We start from the raw sequence: 22,735 nt of genomic DNA, 5'->3' as shown, positions 1-22,735 counted from the left end.
CGTATTTTTTTTTATCTACGATCTTGGCAACGCATGCATCTTTCTGATTGTATTAGGACAGTAATGTATTATTTCTTTAGCTCTAATCTATGTTGTTCTCCTTTGTATGTTATATCATGTACCACTTTCCATGTTAGTTTGTCTTGGAAATTGAGCTACACAGAGACGTCCACGTTTCATCTCTGCAAGGAAGCATCATACTAAGTATTATAGATATCTCTGTGTAATTTAATTGCCGTATAAATATTTTTATACTATATATATATATATATATATATATGTGTGTGTGTGTGTGTGTGTGTGTGTGTGTGTGTGTGTGTGTGTGTGTGTGTGTACAGTTTACATTAGTAAACTAAGAAATTAGCCATCAGTAACTATTAATTTTGTTTACAATACACGTTATTAGATCATCGGCAGAAACAAATGTGAGATGCATTTCTATATATCAGTAAACGAAACGCAGTATGGAAGGAAAAACAAAACCTCTTTCAAAATAACAGCAAAAAAGTTGATTTCAGCAGCATAAAGTTGAGCAGTGTCAGAGAAAAGAAAGACTTGAAGGTTTTTTTGAGCTGTCGAATGCCAGCAGTTATCTTCGGGCAAAGATCGTCTATATTGGAACGACCAGTGGACAGAGAGAGAGAGAGAGAGAGGGGGTCTTTCATCGATGCTTGTTGCGTTCTCTCTGCTGACTGGACGTGATTCTCAAAGAGGCCGAAGAAGTTCTAAAGGAGAGATGAAACCAATGCACCCCACAAGCTGATGGATCCGTGTGTGGCCAAATCACTTAGCACATGCATTCGCGAGAGAAAATTAATCTTTATTTTATTCATGATTGCTACACGTTCACTTAGGATGTTGGCAATATTCACATTGTCTCTCATGTAAGTACGTAATGCCTTTCTAGAAAGAATTCTAACTAGAAAGCGTTTATTCAATTCAGTTCAATTCAATTTATTCGACATAGGTTAAACCATTGCATATTTCGTCGCGGTTAGGAAGGGCGCAGGAAGAGAATTAAAAACAAAACAAAAAAAAAACAAAAAACGAATGAAAGCGAACATAGAGGGAATAAGGAGCGCTGCGAATTTAGACTGTTGAGAATACAGTTGACCAGCACCTGTCTAACTTCGTATTGACCTGATCCGTTGTTGGTGCAGTGACAACCTCAAGCGATAGTCTATTCCAAGGAGTCGATATGCTGATGGAAAATGCAGCTTTGCGTCGGTTTAGCAGAAATCACCGATGAAACAGCTTCAGGTCGTGTCATCACAGTCCACGTTTGGGTGCCGGGATAAAGAGAATATAGAGAGGTCGTAAATGTCATGGAGAAGGTTATAGGCCAAAATTAGGTATCGAGGGAAACGAATATCAACAATAATCATCTGATTTAATAGCACTTATTTGACACTGGTTATGTAATACCCACCGGGTAAGATGAATAAAGATTGAAGCTTGTCAAATAAAATAACGCTCGCACAGATATTTTCTTTTTATAAGTGGTTCATTTGCATGTTAGGGAAAGGAATGCGACAGAAAATGCATGAAGAGAAAGCAAAAAAAAAAAAAGGTTAAAGAAAGAATCCAAATATTAAGGAAATGGCGAAGTAGGGACGTCGTTTAAACAACGCTCATCAACACCGTCAGGGAAGTGACGGTGGCTAAGTGGTTAACGACATGGACTGACACAGTGGGTGTGCCAAGTTCGAATCCAGTTCGTTCCTCAGAAACACTTTCACTTAGAGATGTTGACCACCTTTATATGATTTCTTCCATAACTACCCGATGTCTTTTTAGAAAAAAAAAAAAGAAAAATTTACTAGAAAGATATCGGGGAAACGAATGCCAACAATAATCATCTGATTCATTCGAAATAAATGAATCATGCTCAACAACAATAACAGTGACCAGATTACTTTAGTATTTCCAATCATATCTCCCATGGCGGTTAAAAAGGAAAAAATACAACTTTTTTTTTTTTACTTTCTTGATTCAGTTGTTCGTATTGATTTCCTGATTCTCTTTAGAATCAAGGCGTCACAGGAAGAAACACGTGAAGGTTGCCAACATCTATAAATAAAAATGGTGCTATGAAAATAAATGGATTCGAATTTGGCACTCCAAGACCGTTAGTGTTGTTGCCCGTTTCACCGCCAATACCACTCTTATTTCTACTGAATTTGACTGAAAAACTCCAGGATAGATTTCACAGTTGTTTAAGCCTTTAAACTATCGATTAGAAATTTGCGTATTCACTCTTTTGTGTACTGTTATCCTCATCCTCATAGTTTTGGTTATTTGATCACGTTTCAGCCAACTCATCCTCTGGTCTTCTTCAGATGATTAACGGCGACGGATTAGGAATGCTAAATCTTGTAACTTATTTTCAGTAATTACTGCCTTCCATAGTTGTTGTTTCACCAAATAATCCTCTGTTTGGGCAGGATTGAAACCGATATCTTCAGACAATGTTCACCTGGAACCGTAGAAACTCAACACCTCTTTCCACTGCAAAAGAATGAATACACAAATTATAAAGCCTCATCTGAAAGGATTAACAAAACAAAAAAATAATAATAACATATAAGTCGATTTATTTATTTGCATGAAGCAGCATTGCGCGACATTTTTAAATGGCTTGATTCTTTTATTGGTATATTGGCTCATTTTAGAATCAGGTGCTCACAAAGGATCCACATAAAGGTTGCGAACATCCATAAGTGAAAATGGTGTTATGGAACCGATTTGGATTCAAATTTTATTCAACCACGTCGTCAGTCTGTGTCATTATACATTGCAAAACTGCGACCCTCCACTTATGAGTGATAAAATATAAACATACCAAAATATATTTTTACACTATTATTATTAAAATGATTATTATCATTACAATTATTAATATTATTATTATTATTAAAATGATTATTATCATTACAATTATTAATATTATTATTATTATTATCATTATTATTATTGTTATTAAAATGATTATTATCATTACAATTATTAATATTATTATTATTATTATTAAAATGATTATTATCATTACAATTATTAATATTATTATTATTATTATCATTATTATTATTGTTATTAAAATGATTATTATCATTACAATTATTAATATTATTAAAATTATTATTATAATTTTTATTATTACTATTATTATTATTATTATTACAATGATTATTATCATTACAATTATTAATATTATAAAAATTATTATTATAATTTTTATTATTACTATTATTATTATTATTATTATTAAAATGATTATTATTATTACAAGTATCAATATTATTAAAATTATTATTATAATTTTTATTATTACTATTATTATTATTATAATAAAAATGATTATTATCATTACAATTATTAATATTATTAAAATTATTATTATAATTTTTATTATTACTATTATTATTATTATTATTATTATTATTAAAATGATTATTATTATTACAAGTATCAATATTATTAAAATTATTATTATAATTTTTATTATTACTATTATTATTAATATTAAAATTATTATTATTATTATTATTATTATTACAATTATTAATATTATAAAAAATATTATTATAATTTTATTATTACTATTATTATTATTATTATTATTATTAAAATGATTATTATCATTACAAGTATCAATATTATTAAAATTATTATTATAATTTTTATTATTACTATTATCATTAATATTAAAATGATTATTATTATTATTATTATTATTATTATTATTATTACAATTATTAATATTATAAAAGTTATTATTATAATTTTTATTATTACTATTATTATTATTATTAAAATGATTATTATCATTACAATTATTAATATTATTAAAATTATCATTATAATATTTATTATTACTATTATTATTAATATTAAAGTGATTATTATTATTATAGCAATTATTAATATTATTAAAATTATTATTATAATTTTTATTATTACTATTATTATTCATATTAAAATGATTATTATTATTATTATAATTATTAATATTGTTATTAGCATTATTATTAGTATCAGTATTAAAATGTTTATTATTATTACAATTATTAATATTATTAAAATTATTATTTTTATGAAGAACATTATGAAAATTTATTATTTTATTATTTGGAAAATCATTATAATAATAATAATAATAATAATAATAATAATTATAATTATTATTATTATTATTATTATTATTATTATCATGACAATTATTAAAATTATTACAATATTAGACAAAGTTCCTATCAACACCAAACCCAGACACTGAAAAGCTGAAGTTTGTAATCATTCTATACTCCAGAAACAATGACATTTTTCCGGAATTGAATTATAAAAATCTAATTTTTTTCAGAATATGCATATGTAGTATGATTAGCTGTGGACGTGAAAATTGTCCCGTGAGAGTTGAGGATATTCGTTGCGTGTAGAGAAACGATATAAGAACAATATGATGGATATGCAATGTTAGTCTTGCAGTCTCAGAAGAAGATTACATTTGGACGGTATCAACAGATGTGTAGAAAAGGGGACTCTGGTGGTATGGCCACGTTGAAAGAAAATGGATGAGAGTTCTTGAGTTCGTAGATATAGAACAGTTGGAGTAACAGGGTTAGTTGACAGCGGAATGCGAAGGAAAACATAAGTGACAAGGATGAATTTAAGACATTGGAACAGTTCATTGCCCGCCGTCTATGGCCAGGGGAGACTGTGGATGAGTTTTTGATGGATTTGCAGTGGCTAGCACGCCTTGTAGGTGAAATGCCACCAGATTGTTGGATAAAGGGAGCCTTCGTGAATGGATTGCCATGCCATGCAAAGGGACTTTTGTGAGCCTCAACCCGAATGGAAAAGCTGTCATTGAAAGAGCTGGTTGAGAGGGCTTGTGCCTTGCTGATGGATACCAGAGATGAGGAGGTCATTGCTGTGGTGCAACCTCGAGAGGCCGCATGTGCACCTACACCACTGCCTACAGTTAGCGAGAACACCAGAAGTGTTAACTGCTTCAGATGCGGGGGCCCAAACCATTAGGCCCATAATTGCCTTTTGTCGTGGTCAATGACCCAGAAGCCTAGCGGCCCGCGGTGTCACAAATGTAAAAACCGGGACACCTGGCTCGCACCTGTCTGGGAAATGGGCTAGGGGAGGAAGTTACAGCGCCAGTCTTCTCCCCAGATCGTCATTAAACAAGGTGCTACCTGCAGTGAGCGTACGTATTAATGGGCGTGAGTGCCACGTGCTTGTGGACATGGGTTGTGCCCAGACACTTGTGTGCAAAGAACGTTGCGATACTTGGAAAATGACGAGAACTCCGGTGCTGACTGTATGCGGGAACTGGTTGTCCTCTTGCGGAGAAGGTGTCATTCACATAAGCATCAGCAGTGAGCCTGAAGTAGCCGTGCAAGCTCTGATTATGGACAGCAAGCTACTTGGGTATGATTTACTCTTAGGAATGGATGCAATTGTAGATTTTTGTGCGGAGTTTGACCAGTGCACAAAGTCCTAGACTGTGGCTTGGAAGTGGTTGGACGAACAACCGCCAGAGAATTTGTTCAATAGAGTGCCAGAGTACAGGATTTCACCCGGAGCTCGCGTAGAGTATGATAGGGAACTACAGACCTGGATCGACAATGGATGGCTGGTTCCTTATCCTGAGACGGCATTGGGGCCTCCAAAGTGTTTCATCCCACTAATGGCGGTCATCCAGCCAAACAAACAAAAAGTGAGACCAGTGCGGGAGTTAAACAAACACGTGGACCCCTTTACGGACTGCGCAGACGTGTGCGCTGATAAATTACGGGAATGGCGGCAAGCAGTGTCTAATGTGTGCATACTTGATCTTCGGAAGACATACCTTCAAGTGCGTGTACACCAGTCACTATGTCCTTATCAGACAGTTCTGGTTAAGGGGAAGAGATACTGCTTAACCTGTATGGGGTTCGGACTCAACGTGGCACCATCAATTATGCAAACGATTGTTGACACCATTCTGGCATTGGATGAGCACGTAAGGCAGGCAACATCTGAATACATTGATGACGTGTACGTGAATGAAGGGGTTGTATACACGATGCGTGTAGAGTAGCATCTCTGCAACTTTGGACTTTTCAGTAAGGAGCTGGAGAGACTACAGGATGGCGCACGGGTGCTCGGTTTACAGGTCTGGGGAGAAGATGGCGTCCTGCATTGGAAACGGGTAAATGTCATGCAAAGAAACGTATTTATTTGGTGCAGAAAATTGGTTGGGCACCTCCCTGTGGGCGGCTGGCTTCATGTTGCAGTGGCGTTCATAAAGAGGAGAGCATCTGAGGTCACCACTGGATGGGACGATGTGGTACATGACGCCCCTCACAACACAATGCTGAAGGAAGTCCTCACCAGAGTGCGCAAGGAGCACCCTGCATGAGGCAGATGGTACATCGGCAGCAGGGACCTGAGTGTGTGGGTTGATGTGAGCTCTCTTGCCACGGGCGTATCAATAGTCCATGATGGGGTCATGGTGGAAGATGCCTGCTGGTTACGCCCAGAATGGGACTCTCAGCATATAAACCTGGCAGAGCTTGATGCTGTCATCAAGGAGATAAACTTGGCGATCCTCTGGAAGTCGACTACACTGTGGCTGTTTACAGAGTCTGTCTGCATCCACAAGTAGATTTTAGACACCCTTAACGGGAGTGCCAGAATAAAGCTAAAGCTACAAGCAAGATGTTTATCCGACGGCGGCTTGATACCATCATGAGGATCAAAGAAGAATATACGCTGTCAATGGAAATCTCCCTGGTCAGATCCAGCTTGAACAAGGTCGATTGTTTAACAAGAGTTCCCGGCAGATGGATTGATGCCACTAGAAGAACCATCGAACCTATACAACCGGCCTGTGCCACAGCCGTGTGTTCTGCTCAGTTTGATCGAATCAAGGAAGTCCACCACCAAAGTGGACGTCAAGGGATCAAGCGAACCTTGTATTTTGTCAAGTTGGATGACCCTGAAGTAATAGAGTGGTTGAGAGCTGCGTGGCTTGCTAATCCATCGACCCGGCATCCATTCACTGGGAAAAAGGAAAACTGGACGTAAAGTGATCAGCAAGCAAGCAGTGTGTGTCGGCGGTGTGCCCTGTCACATTAAGAACTTACAGCCGACAACACAATCGCTGCTACCTGTGAACAATGGGAGCGAGTCTGATTCCAAGTCAGGGACCAGTGAGACATCGCTCTGGTTCACGGGAGCTTCCTCAGAAGGTGACTCTGATATCAGTAGTCTCCCAGCAAAAGCGGTATTCTTCAACCTCCAGTCCGCAGACGAGAGCTTAAGCGAAGAATAGGCATGCATCGTCCCCCTTCGGAGAAGCACCCGGCGATGGCGATCACCACCCCATTGCCATTTCTGTGATCAGGAGTGTGATAGACATAGAGAGGACCTATCTCAGAAATGGGCGAGAATCTCTCGGCAGACAGAAAACAGACAGAAGACAGAAAAAAGAAAAAAAAAGCGGCCCGAGATGGCGGCTGTCGTCTTTTAAAGCCTCTGGTCACGCGTAGATCTCTAGCAATCTCGTGTAGTATATTCAAATTAGGTGTGCCCGAAACATTATAAAAAACGAGTCGCTGGGAGGAGTGGGAGAAGCATTTAAGACATGCGAATAGAGAACGTCGACGTTTATCTCGTGCTGTGAACAACGAACTCTACTCGACTCAACTTGTGACTAGCGAACATCTGCTTGACGTTTTAGCCAAAAAGTTTTGTTGCTTTGCATTAGACAAAGACTTCTGTCTGTTTTATTTAATACATATAACAAACGATTAAAGGAACACAATGCCCTATTTTACCGACAGTTAAAGGGGGGAAAGGAAATTGTATTTTCAAACTTTTCCTAATACTATTTGAATATAAAAGATCCACAACGATTTCGACTTGTGTAGTCTGTGATTTAATCTCGTCCTCCAACTGATATCTGATATCTGCAGGGGAGAGAGGTGAGCTAGAAGAGACTTGGTGCATTTTTGGTTAGTTAATACTTTGCCGGAATAAAAGGCTTTGGTAATGAGCAATTGAGAACAATCGGTAATTGCGTACATTAGACATTAGATTGTGTAACTAGTGGAATAACTGCAATTTGCAAATGTGTCCTTTCCATGTTATGGCTGTATATCATTGGTCATCATTACCATCAGAGGATATGCCTTGGCAATTAAAGCTTAATTGGACAATTTACTTTGGCCCTTGCACTTTATTCAGCGCACAGCATCTGCAACATGTTATAAACGAGAATTGAGATCTATCTGTAACCAAAATTATGTCACATTTTTCATACAGATATTGCTGCAATTTTCAATATATATATATATATATATATATATTTTTTTTTTTTTTTTCTCTTCCCAGATCTTTATTATTTATATTTATGTCTCGGAAGTAGAGTGAAAAGCACATCTTATTTTTCTTTTATTAATATTATTGGAATCTTTTCTTTTTTTCCTTGTATACATTTTTGTGAATTATTCCATGGATTTCTGCCTTTGGATTATTATGGACCATCATCTTCCAATTACGGGGTTTCCTTGGATTTTACTTGTACAAATGGAAATTCTTTTAACTTTCTTGAAGTTTTACATTTGGATTTTACCGTCACTGGATTTTTTATCTTCTACCAGACTATCCATTCATGTGTAATCACATTTTTCTTTACCATATTTCCTCTGCTTCACTTTTTTTGTTTTCAAGTAAGATCTTTGACTTACTTGTTGTTTCATCAAATACTTCTGCATGCAAAATCCGATCCCGCATTTTGCTAATTCCTACCCTCTGATGAGAAGGAAAGTATTTCTTCGAAACTCTGCGGATTAAGGACTATCCATTTATCTAGTGTTTCCTTTTCAGATTAAATATGTTTTTAACTCATTTCAAAGTGTTTTTTAACATATTTTATTAACTGTTTGCTCATATATATATATATATATATATATATATATATATATATACACCCACACACACACACATATATATATATATATATATATATATATATATATATATATATATATATATATATATATACTAGCTGTACCCTGCCACGCATTGCAGTGGCTCAATTTGGTGTAATGGAAAAATTTAATAAAAAGAGAAAATGCATGTTTCTTATATTAGTACAGCAATCCACTGCAAAAAATGAAAAAGAAGGCGAAATGAAAAAAAAATGGTACTCTTGCAGAATTTGATCTGGATCCTCGGGAGTTTCTGTCAATCATTCATGGTTTGGACTTGCCCAACAATCAGTGGATGAAGCTGAACGTAGCAAAAATGTTGAAACGCTAAATGTTTTTATTTTTGTTGTCGTTTTACAAAAATGTGAGTTAGTAATTAATATTTGGTTGATGGTGGGGGAAGGGGGGGGTTACTTTACACAAATTCGAAAAAGTTGTCCAAAAACAAATAAATGAAAGCAAAGGTAAGGTAAGTTACGTTTCTACCTAATTGGATAATTGTTTAGTGTTTTTATGTAATGTAAAATGTTTAATTGGCTCAAAAAACAGAAATAGTCGCGGACTCTGTTGAATATGTTAAGTTTGGGAAAGTAAGTTGAAAACTAAAAACTATGCAAAACAGTGTCTGAAACTTACCGGATATATGTTACCATGACATAGGCTGGCATAATCGGTGGGTTTCTGACAGTATTTTGTATAGTTTTTTTAGTTTTAACTCACTTTCTCTAACTTAAAGTAATCAACAGTGTCCACCACCATTTGTAGCTTTCAAATACCCTGATAAACACTGTTTTTCGAGCCGACTAAATGTTACATTAAATGAAAAGGGTTTGTATTACTAAACACAGATACAAAGAAGTCGTCAAAAAATAAATATATAACAAATAAATGTTATCAAAGGCAAGAAAAGTAAGTGTTCTACCTAACTGGATAAGATTTTAGTGTTTTTATGTAATGTATAATCGGTTCAAAAACATTCAATGTTTATCGGTATATCTGAAAAATACAAATGGCGGCAGACTGTATCGAACACGTTAAGTTTGGGGAAATTTTGGGAAAATGAGTTTAAACTATACAAAATACTGTTAGGAACTCACTCAATATATGTTACCATGACGTAGGCTGGCATATAATCGGTGGTTTTAAACTTTTGCTCGATACAGGGGACGACTTTTAAAAATTCCCTTTTAGTGATTACCTGGTTTGAGGATATTTGTACAACTAAACGACAAATCTGCTCCAAAAAATCCGGTATTATTTTACTTTAAGGCCTGTTTCACGTTCATATATAACAAAATATTTTATTGTAGATTTCGGTGTGCTAAAAACGAATCTGCAAACCGTTTCCGTAGCAAAAAGAAAGTTTTCATGATATTCATGAATTACTTTTTCGAAAAGTGGGTGATCACTTTTCAATGTAAATTTAACTTAGAATGAGCACCCACTTTCTGGCCACCTGAGAGAGGGGCATTTTTCTGTGTTTCTTGGCTAAAACGTTTTTTGTTTGATTTCTTTTGCATGGTAATAACCCCGGAACTCTGGGACTATTTTCCATTTCACAGCCGTAGCCTTCGTTTACGCTATGCAATAAACATGGGAAAAAATCCCCCCTCTCTCAGGTGGCTAGAAAGTAGGTGCTCATTTTAAGTTAAATTTACATGGAAAAGTGATCGCCACTTTTCCGAAAAAGTAATTTCTTCATATCATAAAAACTATTTTTTTGCGACGGAAACGGTTTGCAGATTCGTTTTTAGCACACCAAAATCTACAAAAAAAATTTTTTTATTTACGAACGTGAGATGCACTTAATGGAAAATTATATCAAAAATTCGGGGGAAAACAGTTTTCAATAAAAACAGCAAATGAATTCGATAGAAAAAAAAGTGGATGCTATTTTTTTTTTCTTTTTTCTGTGTGTTTCTTGGCTAAAAAGTTTTTTGTTTGATTTCTTTTGCATGGTATTAACCCCTGAACTCTGGGACTATTTTCCATTTCACAAACGTAACCTTTGTTTATGCTATGCGTGAGCATAAACGAAAACTGTTAAATATGCATTTGCGTACCAAACTGCCTTGTCAAAAAACCTTTAAGCCAATAAACACGAAAATAAATGCCCCTTCCTAAGGTGGCCAGAAAGTGGGTGGTTATTTTAAGTTAAATTTACATGGAAAAGTGATCACCCACTTTTCGAAAAAAAAAATTTCTTCAGATCATGAAAACTATTTTGGTACTCCTTGGGCGTTGAGTTCCATGGCGACCCCCAGAATTATTTAATGGTCGTTCTCTTAGTACTCCCCCTAGTCAAGCCTAACGCATGCACACGTAACATTTTTTATTTATTTACTTATGTGGTGGAGTTTCTATACTGATAGGTTTTTTGAAATTTTTTCACTGGATTATTATTGATTGAACACTAACCAGATTATGAAAAAAAATTGAAAAAAAAAAAAAATCATTTCAACATTTGAAAGGGGTACTCACTTTTTAGTTACCACGTTCTGGTAAATCGGTCACTCATTTTTTTTTTTTTCTAAATACGGAAGTGTCTTCGGGAGATATAAAATGGTTGCATGTTGACGAAGCAATGTATCGGGAGACGTACGGGATGAAAAATTATTGATAAATTTTTAGATTAGGTCCATCTCGTCAATTTTCTTTTAAATGATGACTTGAAATGGTTTACGACTATGCTGAATACGAAAATCGCATTGAAATTTTGCAGAAATAAGCAGTTATCAAGATATAAAAAGTTTTATTATGCATTGTAATCTTTGGCGGCCATCTTTTTTACGTGCGTGTATTTGTTTATGGTGCGTGTATTTGTTTATGGCGCGTGTGCACGTAAAAAGATGGCCGCTGAAGAATACAATGCATAATACAAACAGATGGAATATTGTGAGGAAAAAGGTGATTTCACGTGAATGGATATCTGGTGAAGGGTAAAATATCCAATAACGGTATAATCCATAAATTAAAATCCCAAAAAGTTGGTTAAGTTTCTATTTCCACAAGTAAAATCCAAGGGAATCACGTAATTGGAAGATGGTCCAAAGTAATCCAAAAGGTAAATATATTTCAATGTAAAAATCATTTACATAAGGTCGAAGAATTCAACATCAACGCACAATCTGTTGTTTCTGAGAAAATACATTATTTTATTGGAATAAAGTTTCTTCATCAGTTCAGAGATTAGACACCACACAGAAATTTAAAGAAATGACCAAGACTTCTATCTATCTATCTATCTATTTATCTAACACCTCTCTCCCTCTCTCTCTCTCTCATATATAATTATATTATGACAATTATCTCCCCTTAAAAACTTGCAAAAAAAAAAAAAAAAAAAAACTCTCTCTCTATAGATATTAACTGTAGCGTCTCTAAATCAAAATACGCTAACGGAAACAATTTACTGCACGAGCGTCGCCCTTTTAAAATTCATCATTCAATAAAATAAAAAGCTATAGCAAACATCTAAATGACTACTTTAAATACAGTTCCTGATTTCAAAAAAAGAAAAACCAAAAGGTAATTATATATCTATATATTTTTAAATCAAATTTATTATGTAAATTCAAAAATATATATATTTTTTCTACTCATTTCTATCTCTAACCTATACCAATTTCCTTATTAATTTTCTTATAAATTTTATATCCAAACCTTTTACTTCAATTTTTCAGATTCATCTGCCTTACTTTTAATGCTAGGTTTATTTTTGGTGTCTTTTCAATTCAATAGAAATCCTCCTAAATTTGCTGATGAGGAGACCGTGCTTACCAAAAAAACTATGTATAATTATTCTACGTGACTTCATGTATACCACAAATAAAAAGCACGGATTTCCGAAACGATCGTACAGATAATTGACTTTGTTGTTGTTCCTTCTTATGAAACTGATTTTTAATTTAATTAAATTTTGATTTTTAAATTTTAAAAATTTTAAAACTTTTAAATTATAAATCACATTACTTAATATTGAATTAGCTCTAGGACATTTAACTATTGAGCTTATTATATATCTAAATTACAACGAGCATTTCCTGTATTTTAATTAAACTAGTAATTTCACTATTACATTAAAATACACTTAGCTCTTTAGACTATTATTCTAATCTCCTTTATATATATATATATATATATATATATTAAGTAATGTGATTTATAATTTAAAAGTTTTAAAATTTTTTAAATTTAAAAATCAAAATTTAATTAAATTAAAAATCAGTTTCATAAGAAGGAACAACAACAAAGTCAATTATCTTATGAAACTGATTTTTAATTTAATTTAATCTTTAGACTATTATTCTAATCTCCTTTAAATTATATATATATATATATATATATATATATATATATATATATATATATATATATAATTCATCAGTGGTGAAAAAACCGGACTAGAGAGCTCAATGTGTAACCAGAGCAGTATGTAAGAAATATAATGCTGTGAGTCCAGAATGAATTTACATAGCTAACACTATAATAAGCTTTACATAGCCAACTTAGCTAACACTATAATAAGCTCTAATAGCAGGAAAATAAGCAGAATAATTAATAATAACGAATCAGCATCGGATGAACATGTCTTAGAGAGAAATTGTAACTGCAGAATACCTGGCACTGTCCAATGGATGGTAAATGCTTAACCTCAGAAATAGTGTACAAATGTGAGATTAAGACCGATAATATTAAGAAGGTATATCTTGGGCCACAGAGTGCGCGTTTAAAGAAAGATACAGAAACCATATTGTACCCTTCAAAAATGAACCGGAGATGGAAACTAATAGAGAAGGTGTTAATGATAGAAGGGGGGATGGTACAAGAATTATAATTAGAAATAAAAAGAGGAATAAAACTGCGTTAGGTGATTGGGTCTTCATAGAAACAAAAAAGATTTTGAATTGAAATGGTCAATAGTAGATAGGGGGGTGTAAGTATAGACCTGGGAAATCAAAAAGGTGCTATCTGTGTTTATTGGAAGCCTTCTACATAGTCAATTCTAAAGAAGAAATATTAAATAAAAGGCTGGATGCTATACAGGGATGTCTTCACAGAAATAGATTTTTGCTCTCACGTCTTAAATGTAGCTGAGATAAAAAAAACATTCTGGGAAAAATAAAGGTTCTTAGGTGCAAAGCCAAAGTTTATATAGCGTTAAATAGCCAAGAATGACGTAAATTAGTTGTAATGAGTGTTTCAAATCTAGCAAGCAAATCTGGATCCCAACATTCTACATTATAAACATATTCTAGAAATAAAAACCATGGATTACTAGATAAGAAATTTAGATTTATAATAAGGATTAACAAGGATTAGCAATGCTTTCTCGAAACTGGTAACACTTTTTTAGTCATATTCATAGCAAAGTGGTTGATACTGTTTCCAGATAAATAAAATAGTTTAACAAATAATTAGCAAAAAAAAAAAAAAAATAGTAATAAAGGAATGGGAATTAATTGATACTGTTTTGGGACCAGTAAAACTTGAAAAATTATAGCTTTTAGATATTAATCTATTTATAACCGTTTTAATCCAAAAAAACAAACAAACCCAACTTTCATTGAAATAAAACGTACATGGAGCTAAAGATTAGTTTTGCTATTAGAATGCTTATTAATGGGACATGTATTACTATCGGATAAGTATTTTAGAACTTAATTCCTTAATTATTTTGTATTGAAGCCATGCATAACCTCAGCAAATTATGGTTTGTTGTAGGTTACTTTATGGTATCATGGTTAAGATATGCTTTTAAAACTTATATTTTGAATAAATTAGCATAGTTCTAATTGGATCCGTTGAATTAATAAATAAATCATAAATGAATATCAGGAATTTACCAAACTAGACACACCGAACGGCCCTGGTTATTTCCCCTTTATCGTTAGGAATAATTATTAGTATTTTGGTATCTTATAACTTCTATTAATTTTAAAAAATTCTGGACTTACAGAATTATCTCCCCTCTACTTCCAAACCATCCGATAATCATAAATCTTAACACACACACACACACACACACACACACACACACACACACACACACACACACACACACACACACACACACACACACATATATATAATTAAAAAAATAGAAAATTAAAAAAGATAAAAATAATAAATAGATCGAGATCTTTAATTTTAAATGAAGAATGAAAATAAACTAAATATAAAGTAATGTTTAGACTTTATTTCCTTATTAAATAAGTTTTAAACTTAAACCTGTCCTAAATCGCATAAATAAGCATGCAGATAATTTTGCAAAAAAACAGAGCAAATTCCCGATACGAAACTTACGTGGTTTCGTAATGATTTAACTTAGTTGATTAGTCCGATCTAAAAAATAATAAAATTAAAAATCAAAAATGGACAAGGAATAAATTAAGAAAAAAATAAAAAATTAAAAAAATAAATATTTTTACAAAATAAGTTTAATTAAATAAAGAAATATAGAAATCTAATTTAAGAAATCGATAAATCGTATTAATAAAGCATATTTAATGAGCATAGGTAATTAGTGGTAACATCGTTTGATATTTAATTTAAAATTGTTTTTTTTTTGTTTTTTGTTTTATGAATAAAGATACGAAAATAGGTAGATATATAAATCTTTAAAAAGATATTTAGTTTGAATTTTTATATATATATATAAAAATATGTAAATTATAAGATAAAATTAAAAGCCAAGAACAATGCGAGATTTTTTTTTTATATAGAGTAAAATTAAATGCACACAAAAGAAATAAATTTCTTTTTTTTTTTGTTGTTTGTTTTTTCTTTTTCACACAAATTTTAACTCTAAACAACAGTAATTTTTTTTTCTGTTGTATTCAATGGTGTTGTAAATCTCAATATATTTCAGACTTATTAGTCCATTTTCAAGAGAAGACAGCGGAAGAGTGTTCAAAATTGGAAAAGTAGCCGCAGAGTTTGCCACGTGATACCGCGAAATATAGAACAAAAAATGACGTTAGGAGAACGTTAAAATAAATCAGTTGATGTTTGAAATACTTGTTGCGTTTGTGAATCAAGGGAGATGACTATTCAAGCAAGGTTTTTTTTTTTTTTTTTTTTTTTTAATTATTGTTTTCCTTATGTTTTAAACTTATATTATAAAAGCGGAGCTCAATTCCAGTCTATTGTTTAGTGTGGGAGTATTTTTTGAAATAATTAAAGATTCGAGGATACAAAGTTGACCTACGTTTCTTGAAGAAGCAAGAATGTTGATGTGAAAATCTGGTTCTGAATTAATGCAAGTGCGAATATGTTTATAGAACGACGAAGCAGTAGTGTTTAAGTGCTCTTTAATGCGGTGATGAAGCAATCTGGTAGTGCTTCCGATGTATAATGCACTGCATTTGGCGCATTGTAATTTAATTTTATCTTATAATTTTCTTCAACAATGCTTCAAGCAAACTACAACCTACTTAAAAATATGTAAGTAAGTATATAAATAAAGATATGTAAGTAGGTATATAAATCTTTAAAAAATACTTTACAAAGGATGCGACAGAGGTAAAGTGTTCCCGCTTGTTTTCTTTTTCTCATAAAGGAAATGTTTCTTTTCTTAAATTTTCATTGTTAAAGTGTTTCTTCTTGAATAGGTCTGAAGAAAGGCTGTTCTTGTGAAAATTTTCAAACGATATATTGTTTGAATTAGTCGAAATGGTCTTGAAACAATTATAACTTACAATAAAATACACTTTTTGTTGCTATCAACCCATTTCTTGAAGTCTTGGTTTTTGTTAAAACAGTATATGAATGTTCAATTATGAAATATGATAATATTGTAGCTTACTTTTAAGCCATCTCTCCTTTTTGACTTAAATTTATTGTTATATGAACAACTACTGAATTATATTAACCCAGTATAATTCGGAATACTACAAATTTGTCTTTTTTATATATGTGTATGTACACACACACACACACACATATATATATATATATATATATATATATATATATAATATAAAGCTGAATGTGTGTGTGTCTGGTCACGAATAGGCTCCTATATGGTTGACTATTTTTAAAAACTGATTACATATAATGATAGAAGATGTGTCGAGACACAGGAATCGGTATGTTTGATCTGGCAGAACGGTGGTTCAATAAAATTGTGGGATTTGAGTTCGCGCCTGGTCCACAAAGTATGGAAATTAAAAATTTTAAAATTAAAAAAAAAGTTTACAAGTGTTTTTGATATAGATGTACATAATAATACTTTGATAAGTATGTTTTAACTTAAATAGGGATGGTATAATAAAATTGTGGGGTCTGCGTTCGCGCCTGGCCTCCATAGAATGGAAACAGGCACAAACTTTAATAAAGACTTTTCATATGTATCTGCGTAAGTAAACTTTGATAAATATGTTTCAGTTTTAAGAAATATGGTATAATAAAATTATGGGGTGTTCGTTCGCGCCTGGCCTCCATAGAATGGAAATATGTTACAAAGTTTAACAAGGTTTTTTAATATAGATCCACAGAATATTGTGATAAGTGTTTCAGTGTGAACAGGTATGGTATAATAAATTATGGGGTTTATCTATTTTATTTTTACTTTCATCATATTTTGCTTTGGTTTTGATACCCCCAAATTCAACCCAAATTTATAACCCTTCCTTTTCATAACCTATCATACTTTCATAAATCAGAGTCTATTTTCTGTAGGCTGTTTTTGAACCCAGTCAACGACGGGTACTTTTGCTAGTATATATATATATATATATATATATATATATATATATATATATATATATATATATATATATAGCTCTTATTATCGAGCACTATCTAACAACCTCGTTGTATTCATTAGTCCCTACTTTTAAACATCTCCAGCCTGAATTTATATATATATATATATATATATATATATATATATATATATATATATATATATATATATTCATTTGCTTATGACGGATTGATTGTTGCTATTTTTTTCTGATGAGTTTAGGGCATAATAGATTCACTGATTGATATAATAATTAAGTGCTTGATTTTGCGCTACAAAACAGATACTGTCAATGATTGAAAAAGTCAATTGAATTAAAGGAATAAATCATAAGATGGTCAACCTCATGAATTTTGGAATATAGTTTTTTTAGATTCATTCTCTATATTGGTCTGTAATTACATTGAGCTTCTTAAATAAGGATTGGTATATATTATAAGAGAATATATATATATATATATATATATATATATATATATATATATATATATACTAGACTACCCGTGACCCGTTGGGTCAGTATGTTATATTATCTATGGAATTCATGTATGAGTGTGACACTTGTGACGTAAAGAAAATAGTTTTTTTGACATAACAGAAACATTTCTATGAAAGTATATTAAAATGAAAAAAAATATAGATAGATTTTTCTGAGTCCTTTCGTTTATTATAATTGAATAGTTTTGAAAATTTTTTTTTACATTTACTGAATTATAAGTGGTTGGCCATACTTATAGGTAAATCTGCACTGAACAGATACCATAATACTTATTAAATTCAAATTGATATATCTGCTTTTTTAAAACAATTTTTTTTTTACATCGTTCATTTCTGTATTACGTTTAAGTTATTTTAAAGCTCACTCTTCCCATGTTAAATAATAATTTCGAAATAATAACGTTAATATTTCAGTGCGCATGTCATGCGCGCATGCGCAAACGGATGTTGTAAACCGGAAAGTGGGTTACATACATCGTTACAAGATCATTTGAGCTTTATAATTATATATATATATATATATATATATATATATATATATGTTGTTTTGAAAAAAGAAAAACCGAAAGAATTTATAAAATGGTGATCAACGTTTCGTCCCTATTGCAGGAGACATCTTCAGGATATTAAAAGGAAAAATGCAGAAGAAAACGATCATAGACCATACATAAGTGAAAAGCAAACAGGGTAAGAATCCATACCCATATTTGGAAGAAAAACTATAAATTTGTGTGTATGGGAAGGTTTGGTTGTTTAATGTCTATATATATACACTTTTAAAAATACGTTATTTAAATACCTACATACACTTTTTTTCTCTCTAATCTTATTCATTTTGTTTAAATTATTTACGGAAAAACGGTTTGGGATAATAGTATGAATTAAACAGGATCTGTCGTTATATTTTGTTCTTTGATTATTATTTCCCATATACTAGGGGCTGAATGGTAGAAGCCCTTTCTTTGCGTAATAGTATTCGTGTTTAATATTAGTGCTGACTCTAAAAGTCTTCTTTTGGCTCTATATATCACGTATTTTATAATTTTCGCATGATCTAAATTAAATGAATGATCGTGTTCCGCACAATGGCAAAAGAGTGCATTTAGTTACCATTCCTTATATCTCGTCTATGTTCGTAAAGTCTCAGTTTCAATTTATGCTGTGTCTCGCCTATGTATGCTTGTTGGTAATCGTTACATGGGATGGAATATATACCGACGCTGAATGTGAGGGTTTTGGGAGAGTGCTTGGTAGTTTTTAATGTCTGTTTTATTGCTGTGGAAGTTGTTTGTATCAAGTGAAAACCAAATCTATTAAGAGTGTCGTAGATTTTTGTATTTTTAATGTGGGTGGGAATGAAAAGACGTCTGTTTAATAGGGAGGTATTTATTTTATTTTGATCAGATTCTTTCATCGAGTTCATCAGGATCAGGAAAGGACCATAACACGCTTCGGCACTTATGCAGAACACGAACCGCGCTGGAACAATGGTGTTATGTAGAAATTCATTCTTTACTGTTCTGTATCTTCATGGTTAATAAACTAACGCACCACAAAAATTGGATCCAACTTGAAAAATTAAATCCAAATAAATGTAGGATATAACAGGCCAACTTACCAGAGTATAGCTGCCCCGGGGGGTGGGGTGACGATGCTCTTCTAATTTCCCAAAACGAATGATTGCTTTCTCTAGCTATGCTGAAAGATGGCAGTTCTTTTATTTCTTTTTATGGCGGCTTCAAATAAAAAAAGTTTTAGACCAATCAGAAAAAAAGGTTAATTATTATAATTTTTATTCTTTAAAGTTTATTATCATTTATATATAGGCACATTTTTATTTTTAGTTTATATTTAATATAAATATCAGAAACACGACACCACACATTATATTCCGTTATCATTATTTGATAAATACTGAAAATTTTTATTAAAATTGGTTAATTTTCTGATTTTTGGTGAATTTTTAAGGAAAGGAAGTGGTCGAAATGATTATACATTTTGAGCATCGGCTAATCATTTTGCACGTACCTAGTATTAATACAAAGAAGAATCATTAACGTACACATGCAACACACTTTTCACAAGATCTAGATTTTATAACTCGTATTTCTCCCATTAAAACGTTTCATTCGAGGTGTCTGCTTTTATCAAGTCACCAAACACAGCTTTTATGCGACATTCGTTTTTGTTCTTATTAAAGTTTCAGAATTCAGTCATTCACAATGGGGTAATAAACGCAAAATCATACACGAGAAATGCGACATTAACAAAATTACGAACACTGGCGCAAAGAAAGCTCAACAAGTGTAAAAACGAAACCAAAAACATTAAGTTATATATATATATATATATATATATATATATATATATATATATATATATATATATGCACACACACATATATATATATACACATACATATATACATATATATATATATATACACACACACACACACACACACACACACACACACACACACACACACACACACACACACATATATATATGTATATACGCGATGCTCTTTGTGTAAACAAATTGAGCTTAGGTATTTGGACAATGTTAAAACATTGTTAATTTACTGCCTGCATAGCAGCAGCCAAATAGCATAAGGGTTAGAAGCTGTGACCGTCATATGGACTACGGGTTTCGATCCTGGCTTAAGGTAGTTGCTTGCTTAGCCGCACTGATGAGCTGCGGAACAGTACTGTATGTGGATGACTACATATATATATATATATATATATATATATATATATATATATATATATATTAGTGTGGCCAAAAAGAAAATCTGCACTTTTCATTTATTCAAAAAATTGAATGTAACTGTTTAATCAATCTATACCTCATTTGAGTAACTTTTTATTCCTCTATAATTTTACCTGTTCATGTATGACTTTTAATTGAAGTATCCTAGGGTTCACATCAATTTAAAAAATTAACTTCGTGGGGGGAGGCATTGGATTTGCGGACAGGTCTGTATCCAACGTCCTTGTAAAGAGGCTTGGGAATGCCCGACTTGAAGTGTCATCACGACCCCAAAAGGCTGGCCTTTCTGAGACGAACATTGATTGACAGAAGAGTCTGCATGGAACCCGGTGATCGATAGCGCCTTCCCTGACCTCATTCTCGACCACTTGGTCGAGGCCCAATGGAGGCTTCTGAACGACACGCAGCTCATCAGGAAATGCCGAGCCATGCTCAAGAAGCTACCTAGGTTCAGCGACCTTTCATGCACTTCAAGAAAGGAGCTTTATAAGGAATTAGTCAGGGGAAGAGGCGCCGCCGACCTAATCGAGTGTCTGGGATTGTCAGAAGAGGAGACCTGCTGGAGCTGGGCGCCAGACTCGGGAGTAATAAACAACTTTGAATTCTCCCTTACCTGGCTATTATTTCAGAATGTGTTGCCCCTCAAAGCCACATGCAACACAGTGCCAGACTAGTGGGTTTACTCAAGTGCCCCTGTTGTTAGACCTCAGCAAAAGAAACACCGGAGCACGGTTTCTTCAGTTGCAGCAAACTCTGCTGGTACTGGGGGTATATGTCAATGAGATGACGGCTCACATCGATCTCAAGCATCTTCATTCACTGAACGTGTCCCTGGTCGTGCACAATGCCAGGCTACCATGGAATGGGGAGAAACAAATGGTGTACCTCACGATCCTGGCCATAGCCAGAATGGTGGCCTGGAGATCAAGACTAAATGAGAAACTTGGGGTTGAATCTTGGGCAGATCAGAATCTGGTCGTGTTCTTCAAACACCAGTTGAAGGTCAAGATCAGAAGATTACATCTCACAGCTTTCAACAGAAGATTGATTAAGGAATTAAGGAATTAAGCTTGTGCATAAGAAAAGGAGCCAAGTTAGAGTATGTTTTCCCTGCTTAAGCATGATGGATGCAGTTCCTGGTCTTGGTAGACCCCAGTCCTAGTAAGGTTTGTTTCCCTCAGTTAGCCGAGTGAATGATTTTTGTCTTTTTCTGATGGAAAACTTCAAGATACTCCACCTCATTCTTTCTCCCAAATTTTAAGTGACGCTCCTCTCCAACTCCCCTTACTTTTATTTTGTCCCAGACTTAGATCCTCAAACTTCTTAGGGATGTTTTCGGCCTTCATCAAGCCGGAAAACAGTGGGCGGCCTGCCATCTAGCAAGGGTTAGGAGGGCCCTACTAACAATGTTTTTCCTTTTCTTTTGTTTTTTCCCCACCCCCAACAATTAAATTATTTTTTACTTTGGTTGAATTTTTTTATATGTAAATAAAAACGATTAAACTTTTTTGTTATAAAAAAATTGATTTGATTTAGGAACAGCTCCTGGAGTGATTGTTGCAAGTGAGAACTTTAGCTAGGGATGCTCCTTAGACAAGTAAAAAGGTACAATGACAAGGATGACCACAGACTCCCTCCCCATTTGGTAAGTTAGCCTTAAGCCTGATTGTTTATTCTTTTATTTTCTGGAAATACATGATAAAAACCTCAGAGTGTAGTATCTGTT

At 32.9% G+C, this 22,735-nt stretch overlaps 1 long non-coding RNA gene across 1 annotated transcript; it reads right to left on the bottom strand.

Moving 5' to 3' along the window:
• Window positions 1–257: 257 nt before the first annotated feature.
• On the bottom strand, window positions 258–19,972 carry LOC145297903 (uncharacterized). Its single transcript, XR_013870349.1, has 2 exons — window positions 19,853–19,972; window positions 258–2,508 (listed from the first exon to the last, which is right to left on the bottom strand). It is a non-coding gene; the product is annotated as an uncharacterized LOC145297903 (long non-coding RNA).
• Between the last annotated feature and the right edge of the window lie 2,763 nt (window positions 19,973–22,735).

This window comes from Euprymna scolopes, chromosome 18 (genome assembly GCF_053919585.1).
Source record: "Euprymna scolopes isolate OS-2025 chromosome 18, ASM5391958v1, whole genome shotgun sequence".
Taxonomy (NCBI): domain Eukaryota; kingdom Metazoa; phylum Mollusca; class Cephalopoda; order Sepiida; family Sepiolidae; genus Euprymna; species Euprymna scolopes.
This window is presented reverse-complemented; position numbering and strand designations above follow the sequence as displayed.